Raw genomic sequence first — 18,621 nt, 5'->3', positions numbered from 1 at the left:
CTGAATGCACTGATCTGTCATGTGTGCTCCCCAGGCATAGTCTGAGGCGTCTGTTGTGATGATTTGAGTTGCTTGAGGTACACAGAAAGTAAGACCTGTGTTTCTTTGGCAAGCTTGAGTCCACCACAAAAATTCCTTTTGAAGGCATGGAATGAGTAGGATAATTGTTTCCAAGCTGTGGCTGTGTTGAGACCATAAGTTTTTCAGGTACCATTGAAGTTTCCTCATATGCAGCTTTGCACATGGGATTGGTAGGATGCAAGATGCCATGAATGCCAGAGCCTGCAGGATTTTCCTTGCAGTTAGCCTGGTGTAAGTTGCCATTTTTCTGAAGTATTGAGACAGTTGCCCTTGCTTGTCTGGCGTGAGGTAGGCCATCTGGGTGTTTGTATCCAAGCTGGCACCCATGAAAATTATTTGTTGAGAGGGTATTAGTTTTGATTTCTTTTTGTTGACTGTGTATCCCAGGAAGTTCAACAGTTTTATTACAAACGCCAGGTGCTGCAGTAGTATGTCCTTGCTGTCCGCTTGGATCAGGCAGTCGTCCAGATATGGGTAGATTAGAATCCCTTGTAGTCTGCAGAAGGCGATTACTGATGCCAGGCATTTCGTAAACACTCTGGGCGCAGTAGATAAGCCAAAGGGCAATGCAGAGAATTGGTAATGGGTTGAACCTGCAAGAAATCTGAGGTATCTTCTGCAATCTTGTCTGATAGGGACATGCAGGTATGCCTCCTTGAGGTCCAATGTTACCAGCCAAGACTCCTTGCCCAGCATGGGAAGAAGCTGCTGTAATGTGAGCATCTTGAATTTTGGCACCTGTAGATATGTGTTTAGGATGGATAGGTCTGAGATTGGTCTCCAATCTTTGTCTTTCCTCGGTACCAGGAATAGTCTGGAATAAAACCCTTCCCTTGTTCTTTTGCAGGTACCTCTTGAATTGCTTTCATTTCCATGAGAGCTGAAATTTGTTTTTGTGCCTCTGCCCTTTGATTTTGTGGCAAATTTGGCATGCCTCTCATTTTTGGAAGGGTGCGAAAGTGGAACCTGCAGCCTCTGTCTATAATGTCCAGAATCCATTTGTCTTTTGTAACAATATGCCAATTTTTTTGAGAATAATGTCAGTTTTCCGCCCAAAGGTGCTGCCATTAAAGCTTTGCTTGGCAGGTGTAGGGGGAAGTCATTGTGTCTGTTTTCTAAAAGACTGTGATCTATCTTCTCCACCTCTTGGGGTTGGTGCTTGCCACTGTCTGGCTCTGAAAGATCCTTGAGGTTGCCCTCTGCCCCTTGGGCGCCTGTATCTGCCCCTTTGAGGTCTGTCTGTGGCTGGAAAGGACCAATTTTTTGAAGGCCAGTTTCTGCTGAAACGTGGAGGCTGTACCTGCAGGAAATCTTTCACTGTTTGCATTGATTTCGCTTTTTCCTCCATTTTCTTTAGCACCTCCTCAGTTTTAACACCAAACAATACATCTTTCTGAAGAGGTGCATCTAATAATTTAGCTTTGACATGATCTGGTAAAGTTTGCTCTTTGAGCCAAGCATGCCTACGTATAACAGACCCCGTAACAGCAGCACTACATGAGGCCTCTAAAGCATCAAAACCACACTGCAAGGTATGTTTACCCACTTGCTCTGCACCATGCAACAAATCCTGCAACTCTTTTAAAGCTGGTTGTTCTGGTCGTGTCATCTTGCTTTTCAGCTGAGATATCAAAAACTGTTGATACTTTAACATATGGAACTGACAGTTTAATGCCCTTATGGTTAAAGTGGCCGAGGTGTACATTTTTTTCCCCCACCTTTCTAAAGCTCTGGAATCTCTCTCTGAAGGTAATGGATTTTCAGCAGTAGAGGCCTTAATTCCCTTGGGACCCTGTGAAATTGTTTCTGGGTCAGCAGTATGGCTTTTATATAGGAACTGGTGAGAGTCAGGAACCCGGTAATACCGGTCTGGTTTAACAGGAGCTGGAGGCAAAGAATCAGGATTAAGGCTGGCTTCTGTGTACACATCATCCAATATATCTAAAACAGGAGGGATAGCCAGAGGCCTATGCTGGGGGAGCAGAAGAAATTCCCTGAGCCTTTTCTTGGAATCGGAGTAATCTTGGCCTTCCCACTGAAAGTGTTCCCTCAATGTATGCAGGGTTTCCCCAAAAGAGAAGTCCTCGGGGGGGGGGGGGGGAGACCGAGGGAATAGACTCCTCTGCATCAGAGTCCTCGAATGGAGAATAGGGATAATCCTGGTCCTCAGATAGTTCTGAGGTAATAGAAGCTTGATCTGAGGAAGGGTAACCTGTCTGGTTTAATAGGAGCTGGAGGCAAAGAATCAGGATTAAGGCTGGTTTCTGTGTACACATCATCCAATATATCTAAAACAGGAGGGATAGCCAGAGGCCTATGCTGGGGGAGCAGAAGAAATTCCCTGAGCCTTTTCTTGGAATCTGAGTAATCTTGGACTTCCCAGTGAAAGTGTTCCCTCAATGTATGCAGGGTTTCCCCAAAAGAGACGTCCTCGGGGGGAGACCGAGGGAATAGACTCCTCTGCATCAGAGTCCTCGAATGGAGAATAGGCATAATCCTGGTCCTCAGATAGTTCTGAGGTAATAGAAGCTTGATCTGAGGAAGGGTAGTCTTCCTCTAATCTGGGCCTTTTGTCAGAGGGGGGTTGAGAACCCCTGATAAGAGTAATCAAATCCTCAGCCATTTTAAGCATCTGTTTTTTAGGAATGGTGCCTTGAGAGGGGGTCTGAGGAACCTGTTTTTTGGTTTTCATGGCTGCTTTAGATTTTGTGAAGGCTTTAATGGAGAAGGAGGAAGGCCTGAAGACCCCTTGAGAAATGGCAGGCCTGTCTAAATTCTGAGTTTCCCCGCCAGGAGTGGCGTCGGGATCTGTAGTAGGAATGGAGGCCGAGGAGCCTGTGACCTCGGGTACTGAAGACACCGGTAATGCATTGTCATCGGTACTCAGGGTCTGCGTAGGCGCCTCGCTGAGTAACGGAGAACTGGTAGTAGGCCTTAGCGTGGTTTCAGTAGGTGGTGCGGACCTCGTATGTCGGTCCTTATCTTTGCGTTTTTTGCTCAAAACTGGAGTCGGAGTATCCGACGACATAATATAATTAAATTGTTTGCCAAAAAAGTGAAGGGCGAACTCCGCCCGATGCTTAATAGTGCGCTTATTGAATCTAGCACAAAAACGGCAGGCCGAGATGTTGTGGTCTGGGCCTAAGCAAGGTATACTGAAAGAGTGGAAATCCTTATGCGGTATTTGCTTCCCACATGAAATGCAATTATTAACTTTGTCTGACATCGGTCTGAGGCAAGAAAAGTTTCCCCAATGGGGTACTTAGCTTTCAAGAAGACTTCGGCTGAAATACTTTCGTAAATCTCAGGAGCTGGTCGACCGGCACTTGTGAACTGCTTCTGCTTCGGGCACCGCGCGGCAAGAAAGACTGAAGAAAATGGTGTCGGCTGCCTCTTTTATACCCCTGCCGCACTGACGTCAGGGAAGAAGCGACGACAACAGACGCCGGACCTAGACTTTGGAATTCGGCCGACCGAGGACCCGCCTGATGGCAGGATAACCCATCTGTTATGACTGCAGCTGTATGCACGATGAACATCTGCTTCTGCTTCAGGCACCGTGCGGCAAGAAAGACTGAAGAAAATGGGGTTGGATGCATCTTATATACCCCTGGCACACTGACGTCAGGGAAGAAGCGACAGCAACCGACGCCGGACCAAGACTTTGGAACTCTGGCCAACTGCGGGACCGCCTGACGGCAGGATAACCCAAGTGTAATGACTGCAACAGTGTAACACGATGAACATCCGACAACTAGTAATGTCATGGTCAGGGCCTAAGCAAGGAATGCAGTAAGAGTGAAAGTCCTTATGATGTATTTGCTTCCCACAAGAAATACAATTATTAACTTTTACTGACATCAGTCTGGAGCAAGAAAAAGTTTCCCCAACGGGGTACTTAGCTTTATTGAAGACCGGTTCTGAAATTCAGTTTTGAAAATCTCAGGAGTCGGCCGACCGGCACTTGCGAACTGCTTTTGTTTCAGGCACCGCACGGCAAGAAAGACTGAAGAAAATGGCGTCGGTTGCAACTTTTATACCCCTGGCACACTGACGTCAGGGAAGAGGCGACAGCAACCGATGCCGGACCAAGACTTTGGAACTCGGGCCGACTACGGGTCACCTGCAAGCAGGATAAACCCAAGTGTAATGACTGCAACAGTGAAACACGATGAACATTGTGAGTTTCTACCTCTGCTCTGAGAGGTCTGGGTACCCTTGCAAAACAGGGAAGGTGTGAAAGTAAAACTTGTAACCTTGGTTTACTATATTGAGCACCCATTTGTCATCTGTGATGGTAGACCATACCTCTGCGAACCTGGCTAACCTTCCCCCCAAAGGAAACCCAGAGCCCGCAGAGGTAGGCACAAGAAGGCTGGAGTCATTGAGAAATTTTAGTTTTGGAAGCTGGCTTAGAACTCCACGATTTAGAAGAAGAATGCCATTGTTTAGCCCTTTGAGGGGCAGAAGCCTGACCTCTGGAAGATCTGAAACCCCAAGCCTAGAGCGACCCTGCTTGCCAGGATCAGGGAAAGACCAATTCTTGGAAGGATGCCTACTAAACTGAGGAGGCTGAACCTGAAGAAAATCTTTTACAGTTTGTATAGATTTTGCCTTATCCTCCAACTTCTTCAGCACCTCCTCAGCATTATTACCAAAAAGATTGTCCTTGTGCAAAGGAACATCCAGCAATTTATATTTAACAGGTTCAGAAAGAGGCTGCTCCCCTGAGCCAAGCATGCCTTCTAATTATGGAACCAGTGGCTGCTGCTCTGCAGGAAGCCTCCAAAGTGTCAAAACCACAATTAAGTGAATGCTTATTAACTAAAGTGGCAGAATTCAGTAAGTCTTGTAAATCTTTGTTCTCCATCATGGAAGGAAAATAAGTTTAGCCTTAATAGCCTCCAAAGTATCCTGCTGATACTTAAGCATGTGAAAAGACAATTCATGGATCTAATGCCAAGAGTTGCAGAAGTATAGACTTTTTTACCCCACCTGTCCAAGGCCCTAGACTCCTTATCAGAAGGCACTGGGTTTTTAGCAATAGTAGCCTTAACACCCTTGGGGCGTTGAGAGACAATTTCTGGATCAGCAATAGGGTTTTTAAAAAGGAATTTATGAGATTCAGGAACCCATGTCCATCGATTCTTGGTTGGACATGGCCTTGTATGTCAGGCAGAGATCACCTCTGAATAGGCGGTATGCACCACGAGCCACACACTCTAGGGATCTAAACCTCACCACAACAATAAATAAGACGTGCTGGAGGGATAGATTCCTGTCCCAGAGACTTCCCATGCTTTGGAACAAGATCCCAATCTACATTAGGCAGAGCTCCTTGCTAACACTCTTCAAAAGAAATCTTGACGAGTGGATTGGAAACAGAAAGTTTACCTCGGGGATCACTTCAGTGGCTCTGCTGGACAGAGGCACAGGGAACTAATCTAAGGGGGCGGCGAAAGCCAACACATTCTGTCTAGGTTTATAAATGCCTTCGGGCAGATAGCCTAGTACCTACCGATGAACTTATGAACCTATAATACCTATCCGGTTTTCTGGGTGCAGGAGGAACAGAGTTAGGAGTTAAAGAATTTTCCATGAAAACATCATCCACAACTTCCAAAACTGGAGGTATAGCCAGAGGCTTATGCTGTGGCAAATCCAAAAATTCCCCGATTCTTTTCTTAGACTGAGGAAAATCCTGACATTCTCATTTAAAGTGCTCCCTAAGAGTATTCAAAGTATCCCCAAAGGAAAAATCTTCTGGAGGGGAGGCAGAAGGGATAGAGTCCTCAGCATCAGAATCCTCAAAGGCAGAAAAAAGTTGAGAATTTCCTTATTCACCAGCACACATACTGGAAATCTCAGAATCTGATACAGACAAAACATCAGGAGATAATTCCCTAGTCTGCTTTGGAGGGGGTGGGGGATGAGAGCCCGTAATCGGGGAAAGAAGATCACCAGCCATCTTTACCAACTGGGACTGAGGCACAGGAGGGGAGGCCGATGCCTGCTTGTGAGTCCGGAGGGACTCAGGAGGCCTAGCAACTGCAGAAATCTGAACTAAGGTAGTCGGTCTGGTTCTGGTCTCATGTCTCATGTCGAAAAGAAGAGGCGTCAAAAGCCGGTGCCTGCAAAGCAGCTCCGGACCCATTTCAGGTGGCGACAGGCGTTGGGTCTGAAGACGAAATAGCAGCCTGTGGCATGGAGGACTCCGAAAATATACGGAGTGCAGGGGCTGCGAAAGCACCTCACTGACTACCGCTGTGCTGACGACCAATTTCACCGGTGCGTCAGCAGATTTAACCCTAGGCCTGTTGCGGTCCTTGCCTTTCTGTTTCCTAGGTATATCTGAAGTCGGGAGACCAGAAGACGCCATACCGATGAACTTAGGCCAGACTCCAAAATGCTTATACAAAATATTAGCTCTACGGCGTATAGTATGCGGGTTAAAGAAAGCACAGAGATCGCAGTTAGGGATGTCGTGCTCAAGGCCCAAACAAGTTATACAATAGGAATGGAAATCATGGTGCGAAATCTGTTTTCCACAGACAAGACAGTTATTAACTTTATCTGACATTCGTTAAAGCAAGAAAAGAGGATCCCCAATGAGATACTTATCTGAAGGCGTCTACAACTTGATAGTTGGAAAGCAAAATGAAAGTAAACGGCCGACATGCACTAGTGCGAATTGCATCTGCTTTGGGCTCCACGACAAGAAAGACTGAAGAAATGGCGTCAGCTGCCACGCTTTATACCGGATGTTCTGACATCAGTTTTACAACCGGTGGCAGCCGACGTCATATAACAAGGACTCTGGTATTCAGGCCGACTGAGGGCTACCCGGAGCCGGATAACCCATATGTGAGGACTGCAACAGTGAAACACTAAGACCATCCCACAGGTGATAACTGCAACAGTGAAACGCGAAGAAAGAAAGTACAGTTGTGTACACTTACCATAAATGTAGATGTTCGAGTGCATTCACTGTTGCAATCATTACATTTGGGTAATCTGCTTGCAGGTTGCCCTCAGTTGGCCTGAATTCCAAAGTCTTGGGTCCTGCGTCAGTTGCCGTTTCCTCTTCCATGTCGTCAGGTCGTCAGGGGTATAAAACATTCAGCCAACACCATTTTCTTTCATTTTTCTTGCCCCCGATGTCAGGTGCCCCCACAAAGGTAGCAAAAAAAAAAAAAAAAAATATATATATATATACACACACACACACACACACATATATATATATATATATATATATATATATATATATATATGTATGTACATGCATCAATATAAACTAACTTTACCTTCATCTACAAGCAAATACACCACATAGGTAGTAGAAGATAGAGAAGGAAAGATAAACTCCAGAATGACAGGGGGATGGCGGGAGGGTAACCTGGACTGCAACAGTGAATACACTCGAACATCTACATTTATGGTAAGTGTACACAACTGTACTATGTTCTTCGTGTTTCACTGTTGTAGTCATTACATTTGGGTAGAATCCCAAAGCTATGGTTGGGAGGCTGGAGCTAAAAAGCATTAGGAGCGGCTAGAAGGCCCTGCAGAACTGCAGTGGCAAAGCCTGCCCTGGATTTACAGTAGAGAGGCAAATGATAATGCTTTGTAAAGGTGTGAACAGAAATCCAAGTAGCAGCCTCTAGAATGTTTCTGGTTGGTACTCCCCCTGAGAAAGGCTGCTGAAGTAGCTGCAGCTCTGGTGGAATGAGACCTAATGCCCTTCGGCACAGGTTTATCATGGTGTAAATAGCAGAAACAGATGCAGTGGCTTATCCACTTTGAAATTGTCTGCTTTGAAATAGCCTTGCCTCTGATCCTGCAGCATATGTCACTAGTAATTGCTCAATATTTCTTACAGCTTTAAATCTGCTCAAGTAGAATCTTAGCTGTCTGTGTACGTCCAAGGAATGCAGAATTCTCTCCCCCTTGTTCTGTGGATTTGGATAAAAGGTTGGCAGATGAATTGTTCGGTTAAGAGCCACACTGGAAACCACCTTAGGCATAAAAGTAGGATTTGTCCTCAGAGAAACCCTGTCTGGGTAAATATGATAAAAGGCTCTACAGCCATGAGGGCCTGTAACTCTGAAACTCTTCTTGCTGAAGTAATTGCTAGTAGCAGAGCTGTTTTCCATGATAAGAACTTTATATCAGCTGTAGCAGCTGGTTCAAATGGAGGTAGGGTGAGCTTTTCCAACACATAATTGAGGTCCCGTGCAGGCAATGGTGATCTTCTAGGAGGCCTTAAATTTTTTGCTCCTCTAAGATACTGCTTTAGTAAAGGATGAGAAAAGATTGGTGGCTCTGTACTGTAATGAGCCGAAATGGCAGAGGCATGGATTTTAATTGATGAGAAAGAAAGGCCTTTGTCAAGCATCTCAATTAAGTATAGCAATATCTGAGGAATATTTGGTTTTGCTGCATCAGTTCTTTGTGCTCGAGTCCAAACACAGAATCTCTTCCATTTGTCAGTATAAGATTTTCTAGTACTAGACCTTCTGGCTTCCAAAATGACATCCATCACAGCTTTACTGAGAGGTGTTTGTATGACTACATGATCAGCCATGCTGCCAGGTTCAGGGTCTGTAGCTGATTGGGCAGGATCTGATTGTTTTGCTGGAACAGTAGTTGTGGCCTTTGTGGCAAGGTCCAAGCTGGGTATTGAGACAAGTGCCTTAGGATTGGATACCAGTATTGGCAGGGCCAGTCTGGGGCAATTAGTATCATCTTTGGTTTCTCTTGTCTGACTTTTAGAAGGAACTTGGGGAGAAGAGGCAGAGGAGGAAAGACGTAAACTGAAGGATAGGGTGTCCACTTTCCATGCTTGTCTGTGATAAGTCCTTGTGCAGAATCTTTTCAACTGATAATTTTGAGGGGAGGCAAATAGATCTATGTCTGGGCTCCCCCATTTCTCTGTTATCATGCTGAAGACTTATGGATTTAGTTACCACTCATGAGGATCCATAAGGTTTCTGCTTAAATCGTCTGCCAGAGTGTTTTGTTTCCTGGCAGGAATTGAGCTTGAAGATGTATTTAGAAGGTCAAAGCTGTGTCCCACAGTGCCATGGCTAATCTGCAAAGGGGGTATGAGTGTATGCCCCCTTGCTTGTTTATATACCACATGACTTTGGTGTTGTCCGTCTTTATCAGTAGTTGTCCTGGATGAAGTAAGTCCTTGAAGGCTGTTAGGGCATTTTGAACAGCTGGCATCTCTTTCTGGTTGATATGTAGATGCATTTGTTTTGGTGCCCTTATGCCCTGAATGCATCTTCCTGCCATGTGGGACCCCCAGGCATAATCTGATCTGTCTGTTGTTAAGGTTTGGCTGGAAAGGGGTAGAGTGAAGGGCCGTCCATGTTTTGGTGAAATGCCTTTGCCCACCACAGAAACTCTTGTTGCAGGCAGGGAGTGAGAGGAATCATTGTTGCCTTTGCTTGTCTGGAGTGAGGTAAGCCATCTGGGCAGTTGTATTCAAGCCTGCACCCAGGAATGTTATCTTTTGAGAGGGTACCAGCTGTGATTTCTTTTTGTTTATTGTGTACCCTAGGCATATTAGAAGCCTTTTCACAAACGCCAGGTGTTGTAGAAGAGTGTCCTTGTTCTCTGCTTGAATGAGACAGTCTAAGTAAGGATATATTTGTATACTTCTTTGTCTGCGAAATGCAATTACTGGTGCCAGGCACTTTGTAAAGACCCTGTGCGCAGTAGATAAGCCAAAGGGCAGTGCAGAGAATTGGTAAAGCATTAAGCCAACCTTGAATCTGAAGTATCTTCTGCACGACTGTCTTATTGGGACATGCAGGTATGCCTCTTTTAGGTCTAAAGTCACCAGCCAAGCATTCTTGCCCAGCATGGGCAGAAGCTGCTGCAAAGTCAGCATTTTGAATTTTGGAATGCATGTGTTCAAAATCGATAAATCCAGTATTGGCCGCCAGGCCTTGTCCTTTCTGGGTACCAAGAACAGTCTTGAGTAAAAACCTTGTCCTTTTTCCTGTTCTGGTACTGTCTGAATGGCCCCCATATTCATGAGGGACGTAACCTGTTTCTGTGCCTCTGCCCACTGATTTTTTGGCAGATCTGGCCAACCATTTGCCATTGGCAGAGTGTGGAAATGGAATCTGTATCCATGTGATATGATGTTTAGTACCCACTTGTCCTGGGTTATTAACTGCCAAACTTTGAGCAAAAGGTGCTAATTTTCCCCCTATGGGTGCTGCCAAAAGATAAGTGCTTGGTGTAGGCAGAGGGAAGTCATTGGGATTGCTTTCTGTAGGTTTGCGCTTTATCTCCTCCAAATTTGGAGGAGAAAGTGCTCCATTGCTTTGACCTGTATGAATCTTACGCCTGGTATCTGGAACCCTTAGGGAGTCTGGATTTGCCCCTTTGAGCTCTGTCTGACACAGGAAAGGACCATTTTTTGTAGGCCAGTGTCTACTGAATCTTGGTGGCTGCACTTGTAAGAAGTCTTTAACAGTTTGCATAGACTTAGCTTTGTCTTCCATTTTCATTAAAACCTCTTCTGCCTTAATACCAAACAGAGAATCATGCTGTAAAGGTGCATCTAGCAATTTAGCTTTAACATGATCAGGCAAATTTTGTTCCTTTAACCAGGCATGCCTCCTAATCACAGATACAGTAACTGCGGCCCTGCAGGAGGCCTCTAAAGAATCAAAACCACATTGCAAAGTATGCTTTCCAACTTGTTCAGCTGCATGCAATAATTCCTGCAATTCTTTATTTTCTGCACATTCTGAAATCAACATCATTTTCTGTTTCAGCAATCCCATAACATGTTGTTGGAAATTGACAGTTTAAGGCCCTGATTGCCAAGGCTGCAGATGTATAAACCTTTTTTCCCCATCTGTCCAGTGCCCTTGAATCTCTGTCAGAGGGGGTAGGATTTTTTGCTGTTGAGGCCTTAACTCCCTTTGGACCCTGTGAAATAGTTTCAGGATCAGCAGCAGGGTTTCTAAATAAAAATTTATGTGAGTCAAGGACCCTGTAATACCGGTCAGGCTTACTGGGAGCCAGAGGTAAGGAGTCAGGGGTCAAGCTTGACTCCAAAAACACATCATCCACAATGTCTAAGACAGGGGGAATGGCTAAAGGCCTGTGCTGAGGGAGAAGGAGGAAATCCCTGAGCCTCTTTTTTGATTCTGAGAAGTCTTGACTCTCCCAGTGAAAATGCTCCCTCAAAGTATGCAAGGTTTCTCCAAATGAATAATCCTCAGGAGGAGATACAGATGGAATAGACTCCTCAGCATCAGAATCCTCATAGGGAGGTATAGATAATTCCTGATCAGAAGAGGAATCAAAAGAAATAGAAACCTGATCTGAAGATTCATAACCAGTGTCTTGCCCAGGCCTCCTATCTGGAGGTGGATAGGTACCCCTGATCAAGGTAATAAGGTCTTCAGCCATTTTGATCATCTGTTTTTTAGGCATAGAGGCCTGTGCAGGTGGCTCATGCGTCGTTTTTTTAGTTTTAGAAGTTGCTTTTGTCTTTGGTTTTGCAGCTGTCGTCAGTTTGATATACAAATATTGAGGTCTGAATGCACCCTCAGAAGCCGGTGCCTGCTCAGCGGCTCTGGACCCATCCGAGGGAGATGCATCCATCGGTCCAATACCTTGAGTATCTTGCGGCATGCCGGACTCCACATGGGTGTCGGTAGAGGACTGCAACTTGAAGGTAGCGGGTATCAGGGGCTGCGAAAGCACCAGAGTACCGGCAAACCGGTGACTGGCTTAGGAGAAGCTTAGTCGTCGGTTTTGGATCTCGACTGCCTTTCTCTGTCCTTTTCTTTGCGTTTTTTAATGTACTCCAGTACTCGGATTGCTATCAGATGACATTTCTGGGTAGTTAAATCTTTTTCAAAAATACTTTGATGCGAAAAAAATATACCGACGCTTAATAGTGTGTTGATTAAATCTAGCACAAAACCGACAGCCAGGCAAGTTGTGATCAGGGCCTAGGCAAGGAATACAGTATAAATGGAAATCCTTATGAGGTATTTGCTTCCCACAAGTAATACAATTATTAACTTTTTCTGACATTGGTAAAAAGCAAGAAAAAAGTTTCCCTAACGGGGTACTTGGGCTTTTGGATACTGGCAAAGGCTCTTGCCACCCCCATAGTGCCTTTTTTAGGCAAGGTTCAAAAGACAAACCCACCTCCATAGACAACACAAAGAAAAAGAAACTAAGGGTAATGCTACTCAACGCCAGAAGTCTAAACCTCAAAATGCAAGCACTCGAAGCTCTCCTCAGTATAGAGAATATCGATGTCTGTGCAGTAACAGAGACCTGGTTCAAGGCTCCTGAGAGCACCCCAGCACTACCAGGTTATACCTCATACCATGCTTTATGGCCCCAAAACTCGGACTGAACCACAAAGGGAGGGGGAGTATCCATATTCATCAAAGATACCCACACCTCCAGGTTAGTGGCACTGCACGAAGCATCGGAGACCCTCCATGTGCAACTAACAGTGGGCAAAACTGCCTTTCAGTTTGTAGCCTGCTACAGACCACCATCCCAAACTCAGGAACCTCACTCGGCTTTCCTGAGAACACTGGAGAATATGAAGGTCTCTCCAAACACCATTATATTGGGTGACTTCAACTACCCAAACATAGACTGGGAGCATTACTCAAGCCCCAACACCCTAGCACAAAGGTTCCTAGAATTTATAAACTCAAATGCTATGGAACAACTAGTCACCACTCCCACAAGAGGGGAAAACATACTAGACCTGATCATCACAAACATGGGGACTCTATGCTCCACACCAGAGGTATACCCCTCATTGTAAGATCGGACCATAAATTAATCTCTCTGGACATCCACATCCCGACCCCACCACCAGCCCAGACAACCACAGTGAAAAACTTCTCAAAAGCTAATTTCACGCTTCTCAAAATCGAGGTGAAATACTTCAAAGCCCCTGGGACAGTGGAAACTACGGTCCAAACTGCAGAATCCTTTATAAAGGCATTCTGTGGACACCTTCAGGAATGCATGGATCATGCAATCCCAAATAAAACCAAGACCCAATCCTCCAAAGGCAGGCGTCCTGTCTGGTGGACCTCAGCCATAAATAAGCTATACAACAAAAGGAGGAAGCTACTACATGATAGAGCAAAATCCCTAAAAGGGAAGGCATCTCTGATCAGTACTAGCAAAAAACTACGGTCCCTCATAAAATCATCCAAGGCCAGCTTTGAGAGAAAAATTGCACAGGACACTAAAGATAATCACAAGGCCTTCTTTAGTTATGTTAGGAACCTGGGTGGCAACTCCCAGATATGTTCGGAGTTAGTCCAAAATGACAAAAAATACACTGAACCCACAGACATTGCCAACATCCTGGCAGACAGGTTCAGTGCAAACTTCTCCCCCCTTCCCCCCCAAAAGAGCAAATATCTATCCCAGCAGAGAGTTGTCTCCCTGACATCTCAGATGCTCAGGTGAGAGCTGCCCTCTCCAAAGCAAAAAACACAGCATCAGTGGGACTGGATGGTATCCCGGGCTGCGTCCTACACGAGCTCCAAGAAGAACTAGAACCTCATATAAAGTTACTGTTCAATCTCAGCCTTTCTACAGGATATGTACCCAGGGAATGGCGTACAGCAACAGTGGTCCCACTCCACAAAGGTGGTGCCTCAGCGGACCCTGGAAACTATCACCCCATAAGCCTGACTAGCCTGGTCTGCAAAGCTATGGAGCGGATCATCATGGAACTCGAACAAAGACATTGGGGACCTACAGATGCTGGATCCTACCCAATTTGGCTTTGTTAAGGGCAGATCCTGCCTCTTGAACCTGGTCGATTTCTTTGAAACAGTCACCAAGGCCATAGATGAAGGGAAGGTAGTCCACACAGCCTACCTGGACCTCGCAAAAGCCTTCGACACAATACCCCACTCTGGCATCATAAATAAGCTCTCTAGCTTAAATATCAACCCCTATGTCATAAGATGGGTTGCAAACTGGCTCAAGGATAGAACCCACATGGTCAGAATTGTGGGAGCCATGTCAGACTCTAAACCAGTTACAAGTGGTGTCCCACAAGGCTCAGTCCTGGGACCTCTTTTGTTCGGTATATATTTTTCTGAGGTACAAGCCAACACGGGAGGACTATGGCTGACCAAGTTCGCAGATGACTGCAAACTAGGTGCCATAATCGACTCTCCAGTTGACACAAGCATCCTCCAAAAGGGTCTCACAGAGAAGGATAACTGGTGCCAAAGCCATGGCCTAAAGCTAAACGCCAAAAAGTGTATAGTCATCCCCTTTGGGAAAAACAAAGTGCCCATAAATTACCACATAGGTGGTAATCCATTAAGTACGGAGGAAGTAATTAGGGACCTGGGGACCCAAGTTGATAGTAATCTCTCTTTTGACAACCACATTGCCAAAGTGGTTAGAAAGACCTTCTATATAGCCCACCTTATCATGAAAGGATTCACATCTAGATCAAGGGAGGTCACTGTGCCCCTTTACTCATCACTCATCTGGCCCATAATTGAATACAATGCCCCATTTGGGATGTACCTTACCTGACACCTGCAGCAACTGGAAAGACCCCAAAAGTACCTCACCAAGAGGATCAAGGGACTCAAACAGATGACCCATGCTGCTCGGTTAAAGAAACTCCAGCTCTACTCAGTTGCATACCGCCTACTTAGAGGCGATCTGTGCCTGACGTATAAAGCTATGTCCAACCCAGAATTAATGGACATGCTCCACCTCAAAAAATCCAAATCCCTTTGACCTACACATTCGAGGGACTTGAACCTCAACACAGAAATTAATAGGACATGCTGGAGAGACAGATTTATAACCCAAAGGCTCCCAGCACTCTGGAATAGATTCCTAGTCCATGTCAGGCAGAGCCCCTCACTGACTATCTTCAAGAGCAATCTTGACGAGTGGATGGGAGAGCGTAGGTTTACCCCGGGGATAACTTCTGTGTCACTACTAGACAGAGGCACAGTAAACTAACCTAAAAAGGACACAGTAAACCCATTTAAAAGGGTGGCGAAAGCCAAACACACTCTGGCTAGGCTTGTAAATGCCCTAGGGCAGACAGCCTAGTATCAACCTATGAACCTATGAAAACTTCGGTTCTGAAACTCAAACTCGAATATTTCAGTAGTCGGCCGACCGGCACTTGCGAAATGCTTCTGCTTCGGGCACCGTGCGACAAGAAAGTCTGAAGAAAATGGTGTCTGCTGCATGTTTTATACCCCGGACGACCTGACGTCATGGAGGAGGAGACAGCAACCGATGCAGGACCCAAGTCGTTGGAATTCAGGCTGACTGAGGGCAACCTGCCAGTAGATTACCCAAATGTAACGACTGCAACAGTGTAACACAAAGAACATCAGTTGTGTATACTTACCATAAATGTAGATGTTCGAGTGTATTTATTGTTCCAGTCATCACACTTGGGTTATCTGCCTGCAGGTAGCTCTCAGTCGGCCCGAATACCAGAGTCTTGGGATTTCTGCGTCAGATACTGTCGCTTCTTCCATGACATCAGGTCATCAGGGGTATAAAACAGGCAGCCAACGCCATTATATCAGTCTTTCTTACCCCAGATATCAGGAGCCCCCAAATAGGAAGCTAGTATATGGTGGGGAACACCACCAGTAAAAAGTAAATACCACTGCCATTAAAAATGGCTACAGAGAGGAGAGGTAGAAAGGATAGAGAAAACCAGGGGGCTGGAGGGAGGGAAACCAGGACTGCAACAGTGAATACACTCGAACATCTACATTTATGGTAAATGTAAACAACTGTACTATGTTCTTCATGTTTCACTGTTGCAGTCATCACACTTGGGTTGATTCCCAAAGCTGAGGAAGGGTGGAGGCAGTAAAGAAGTGTTAGGGCTGGCTAGCAGGCCTTGTAAGACTGCTGTAGCAAATCCAGCTCTGGATTTAGAAAAAAATAGTTAAGTGGTAATGCTTGGTGAAGGTGTGCACATAACTCCAGGTTGCAGCTTCCAGAATGTCCCTGGTAGAGACTCCCCTGAGAAATGCTGTAGAGGTGGAAGTAGCCCTAGTGGAATGTGGTCTGATCCCCTGTGGGGTAGGTTTTCCATGGTGCTTGTAGAAGAAATGGATGCAGTGTGCTATCTATTTGGAAATGGTTTGTTTTGAAATGGCCTTGCCCTCTGCCCCTGTAGCAAAGCAGACTAGCAGCTGGTCAGATTTTCTGAAAGGTTTAGTCCTGTCAAGGTAGAACCTGAGCTGTCTGTGCACGTCCAAGGAGTGCAGGATCCTTTCCCCTTTATTCTGAGGATTAGGGAAGAAGGTTGGCAAACGGATGGATAGGTTTAGAGCCACATTGGACACCACCTTAGGCATAAAGGACGGGTTAGTCCTGAGGGAAACCCTGTCAGCATGGAAAATAATGAAGTGTTCCACAGCCATTAGCGCCTGTAACTCAGACACACGTCTAGCTGAAGTTATAACTAAAAGCAATGCTGTTTTCCAAGACAGGAATTTTAACTCTGCTGAAGCAGCAGGTTCAAAAGGGGGAAGCGTGAGCTTTTCCAGTACAAAGTTAAGGTTCTAGGCAGGGGTGGGTGCTCTCCTAGGGTGCCTTAAGTTGTTAGCCCCTCTCAGGAACTGTTTGATGAGAGGGTGAGAAAAAAGTGTGGCTCAGTATCATAATGAGCTGAGATGGCAGAGGCATAAATCTTAATGTAGGAGAAGAATAGGCCTCTGTGGAGTAGCTCTGCTAGGTAATCCAGGATTAGAGGTAAGGAGGGCACTGCTGTGAACAATATCTTTTCTACTTTTCAGCATAGGATTTCCTAGTACTAGGCCTTCTGGCTTCAAGAATGACGTCTAGCACCTTGTTTGCTGAGGGTTGCTGGTGGTGTATTCAGGGGATAAGCCAGGCTGCACGGTTTAGGGTTTTCAACTGTGGATGCAAAATCTGTCCCTCATGCTGAGACAGCAGGGTAGGAGTCTGGTGAAAGTGCCAGGGTGGTACTGTTGTCAGGCTGCATAAGAGTGGGCACCAGTGCTGGAGCAGCCAGTCTGGGGCAACAAGAATTACCCTTGGCCTGTCTGGTTTTCTCCTCCTCTCAAAAGTACTACTCAAGATCAGAGGGGGAAAGGCATAAATTGAGAGGTTTTCCCATTGGAAGGATTGGGCATCCACCTTTCAGGCCCTGCTGTGAGGGTTTCTGGAGCAGAATTTGCTCAACTGGTGGTTCTCGGGTGAGGCAAAGAGGTCCTCCTCCGGTGTCCCCCACCTCTGGATTAGAAGGTTGAAGGAGCTGGGCTCCAATTTCCACTCGTGTGGGTCTAGGAGATTTCTGCTTAAGTCATCTGCGAGTGTATATTGTTTGCCCGGCAGGAACTGAGCTTGTAGATGCACTTGGTTGCTCAAGGCTGTGTCCCACAGGGTCATGCCTAACCTGCAGAGCGAGTAAAAATGGGTTCCCCCCTGCTTGTTTATGTACCACATAACTGTGGTGTTGTCTGTTTTTATCAGCAGCTCTCCTGGAAGGATTAGGTATTTGAAGGCTGTAAGAGCATTCTGTACAGCTAGCATCTATTTTTGATTGATGTGCAGGACAATTTGGCCTGGGCTCCAGTAGCCCTGAATGCATTTACCTGCCATGTGAGCCCCCCCATGTATAGTCTGATGCATCTGTAGTCAGGGTTTGGGCGACGAGGGGTTGAGTGAAAGGCAGTCCCTTGTTGTGGTTGCATGCTTCTGCCCACCAAAGGAACTCTACCCTTAGACAAGGTAGGATTGGAATGATTGTTTCCAGGTCCTGAAAATGTTGGCACCAAAGACTTTTCAAGAACCATTGAAGTTTCCTCATATGCAGTCTTGCATATGGAATTCACAGAATACAGGAGGCCATGAACCCTAGGGCTTGCAGTATTTTCCTTGCAGATACCAGGGTTCTGGTGGCCAGTAATTTGAAGTAGTTGGTCAGATAGACCTGTTTTTCTGGAGTGAGAAATGCCATCCGGGAAGTTGTATCCAAGCTTGCTCCCAGAAATACAATCTTTTGACTGGGTACCAGTTGTGATTTCTTTTGTTGATGGTGTACCCCAATGAAGTGAGAAGGCTTTTTACAAATGCCAGGTGCTGAAGTAGCAATTCCTGACTGTCTGCCTGAATCAGGCAATCGTACAAGTATGGGAAAATCTGGATATTTCTCTGCCTGCATTATGCAATGGCTGGAGCCAGGCACTTTGTGAATACTCTGGGCGCAGTACATAAGCCAAAGGGAAGTGCAGGGAACTGATAGTGCAGAGAGCCTGCCCTGAAGCGTAAATATTTCCTGCATGACTCCCTTTTGAGGGATGTGCAGATAAGATTCTTTTAAATCTAGAGTGACTAACCAGGCATCCTTGGCTAGCAAAGGGAGAAGCTGTTGTAGGGTAAGCATCTTGAATTTTGAGACCACCAGAAAAGTGTTGAGAACTGAGAATCTTTTCTGGGCACCAGGAAAAGTCTGGAGTAGAAACCCTGCCTCCTTTG

General features: G+C 45.8%; 1 protein-coding gene across 5 annotated transcripts in view; it reads right to left on the bottom strand.

The window, feature by feature from the left end:
- KAT6B (lysine acetyltransferase 6B) overlaps positions 1 to 18,621 on the bottom strand; it is a 2,279,653-nt gene that overhangs the window by 1,669,842 nt on the left and 591,190 nt on the right. The gene's annotated exons all lie outside the window — the stretch shown is intronic.

Source organism: Protopterus annectens, chromosome 14.part0, assembly GCF_019279795.1.
Source record: "Protopterus annectens isolate FY-2018-M chromosome 14.part0, PAN1.0, whole genome shotgun sequence".
Lineage (NCBI taxonomy): Eukaryota > Metazoa > Chordata > Ceratodontiformes > Protopteridae > Protopterus > Protopterus annectens.
The sequence above is the reverse complement of the archived record's forward strand: the minus strand, read 5'-3'. Positions and strand labels throughout refer to the sequence as shown.